Below are 3,655 nucleotides of genomic sequence, written 5' to 3' on the forward strand. Positions count from 1 at the left end.
AGGCTTTGATCCTGAGTTTGTGGAGCGCGTGCGCATGCATGAATATGTGACATCACTGGTGAACAGCCAATCATGGCCTTGCAATACAAAGCAAGTTTGATTTACTTCTCGCGAGAGACCCAGCGAGATTCAAAACTGAAGGTTAAAGGTTTTGCTAAAGGTTAAGAGACTGATGAATATGACAAATTTAAACGTCATATGAAATATGCTTTATCAGTGAAGTCACAAGTGAAACTAGTTAACTTAATTTACACATTTGAAAATATATAGTGATAGAGACTCGAACATGTAAGGTCAGATTTTTTATTTTTTAAATAGTGCAATCTTTTGATCTGTATCTTATCTGTATACATTACTATTTAAAATAAACGATTTATAATAACTGTTAAAGTAAAATTGCTTGTGTGTAAAAGATAATAATATGAATCACAATAATTATATAAATCATAAAAAGACTCAGTAATTATCATTTTTTTGTTGTTTTTTTTTTTTTTTTTAGCATTAGTGACCTTTAATTTGGAGCAAGATAAACTGGACTGACTGTGTCAGACATGTGTCACTTCTCTCACATCTGATTGGTCCAGCTACAGTTTGAGATCTCTAACCCAGAACATAACCTGCCCCAGAGCAGGTTAGCTGTGGAGTGTAAGTTACTATGGCAATAAACGCAGCTAAAAGCCAAGCCACTTACATGGTACCTAAAACCCAGGATTGGTGCAAACTAAACTGAAATTTACCTGGCTAGCCAAATAATCCGGCTTCATGGTACAGGCCCCAGAACGCCAATGAAATGTTTACCTGGCAGAGCTTTAGAGCAGTGGCGTGTCCACAAGGATGGCACAAATGAGCTTTGCCACCCCAAAGTGTATGGGAACGAAGGGTATTGAGAGCGAAACAATGTGAATTTTGACTGAAACAGGTTTTTGAAAGTCAGAGAATTCTGCGACTTGCGCCTGCGACTTTGAGGTCGAACGCTAGCCCTCGCGATCCAGTCTGCACCCTGTCCTCAATTTCTGCCGAGGGAAGTATATTAATAATTTTGGTTGTGGACGATAAAAATGTCTCCACGATCTGCTTTTGAAGAAATATCATTGTATTGTGCTGCAGCACACATTCTATCAGCTGCAGTTCTGGCGCCACGGAATTAATACACTGCTACATACATTAACATCAGTGTTAGCTCAGCAGTAGAGTTACTCTCACGGGACACTGCACTTATTCACAAAAATATTTTTTGCTTCTGCTTTAAATCCTTACTGGTTATTTAAACGTTTAATTTGTGTGCGTTTCTGACGTGCGGTTTTTCTGAGACCAATCAAAGCGCGGCACTAAAACGAAAAAGCCCTTCAAACTGTGCCTAATTTCTAAGTTATGTTTTGTGCTAATACTGTCAAAACACACAAGGTTCATGTATAGACTCCGTTGGATATGTCTAAAATGAAAGTAAAGAAATGAAAGAGGATGCATGTCTGTATATTATATGAAAGCATGTTAATGTCTATCCAGAGGTGAAAATATAAAATAAATATGCTGTCTATCCAGAGGTGAAAATATAAAATAAATATACTGTCCATCCAGAGGTGAGAACTAAATATGCTGTCCATCCAGAGGTGAAAATATAAAATAAATATACTGTCCATCCAGAGGTGAGAACTAAATATGCTGTCCATCCAGAGGTGAAAATATAAAATAAATATATCTCAATCCAAAGGTGAAAATAGGAAATAAAATTGCTGGCCATCCAGCGTTGAAAACGGAAATTAGCAGCGAAACGGAAATGACGGAGAAAATGCAAATGACGTAGGCTGTCTATCCACTGGTGTCCAGCCAGTGGTGTCTACAAGGGGCAAGGAACTCGAGCGGAAGTTGAAGTCGGCTGCGTGTTGCCATCTTTTAGCAGAACTTCACTTGCGTTAGCATTCCCATTGACTCACATTCATTTTGGCGTCACTTTGACAGCGAATAACTTTACATCTGAGGAGTTTAAAGACTCTGTTTGTCCATTATTTATTTCTAAAGATACACGACAATGTATAAAGGGCTCCATTACCTTCTATGTTATTATGGCCCCGTAGTAACAGTTTTTGTAAAAATAGGCTAACGATTGCGTCATAACCACTCGGCTGTCTGTCGCATTACCGTACAGACAGGAGGAGAAGCTCGCAGACAATTAACTTAATATGGCGTACTGGCATTATATTTTAAAATACTATACAAAATAATTAATCAGAATACTTACTCCTGCTCACTGACTACAAAGAACTCCCCGCTCAAGCTCGCCGTCTCTGCAAGATTAACGATGGCAGTTTGCACGCACAGCCACTTAGAAGATTTACATCTGTCAGACAGGTTGCTGACGTCGTCAAGCTTCGTTTGAGTCTGCGTGTGCTAAAATACGCAAAAACTGGGCTTCATTTGTCTCAATTGAGTTCCAATGGGGTCGCTGTGTCCATTTCTTTTACTGTTTATGGGTGTCTAGCCGGAGGTGAGTCTGCGGGGCTGCAGCTGGATGCTATTGGATGAAACAGGGACGTTCACAAACTGCCTAAGACAAATGTACTCTGAACATCCGCCAGCGAACGTCAAAAGGTGGACCAAATCTGGACGTCCTCTGACCATCCGCCAGCGAACGTTATAAAGCGGACATACTGCGGACCTAAGCGGACGTTCGGAACGTCCTGGGGACGCCCTCTTGCCTGGGGACCTGAATCAAATGAACTCCCAAACTGACTCAAATGATTCGCGATCCCGCTACGAACTCCCGAACTGATTCAAATGATTCGCGATCCCCAAACTGACTCAAATGATTCGCGAACCCGCTTTGAACTCCCGAACTGACTCAATTCAAGAACCCTAGTTGTTATAGGTTACGGATTACAAATTACCTTATTTAAAATGTAATATGTAGTGTCACTGTTTCAAGTGACTTTAAGTAATGTAACTGATTACATTTGATTACTTTTTGATTACTTTTCTAAATTTCTATTGTTTTAACATTTTGATTATTTTTAATCATTTAAAGCAGGCAGGGTTAATGATACAGTGGTACTCAACACTGATTACTCTCAGATTTCAGAATCCTTCTTCACTTGAATTAAGACTGTAAAGTACAACCACCTCAAAATAGGACTTTAGCAGCTCTTTTTACTTTGCAATCTTTTTAGGTTAAAAACATTTAAAATCATAAGATATAGTTTAATAGCTATGATACTGTTTTTGATATCAAATCTTTGCATACTGTATCTATGACAGGAAACATTGGCATCAAACAATGCCTTGGAAAAAAGGCAGTTAATCTAAAAATAAAATAAAATAAAATAATCATTTACATAAACCAAAATAGGAAATAAAACAGTTATGGAATAAGCATGTGTCATATTCTGTGTCTTCAACTCCAGAAACACTTGTTTTTTTACCAACTGAGAACCCAGTTCCCAAGAATTTGGCCTCCACCCCTTCTGCACTAGCAGAAAGACCAGTGTCAAATCCTAGTCCCACTTTTAGACCAACTGGACCGGCTTTAGCTGATGCACTGGCCATTCAGCCCGAGCCATTGCTCCAGCTCCAGTCCCAGTGACTTCTGCACCAGCTGAGGCGTTTGGACCTTTTGCTTCTGCCTCAAATATACTGTATTCAGCACGAGCTCGTCCAACTC

This window comes from Carassius auratus, unplaced genomic scaffold (assembly GCF_003368295.1).
Source record: "Carassius auratus strain Wakin unplaced genomic scaffold, ASM336829v1 scaf_tig00035708, whole genome shotgun sequence".
Lineage (NCBI taxonomy): Eukaryota > Metazoa > Chordata > Actinopteri > Cypriniformes > Cyprinidae > Carassius > Carassius auratus.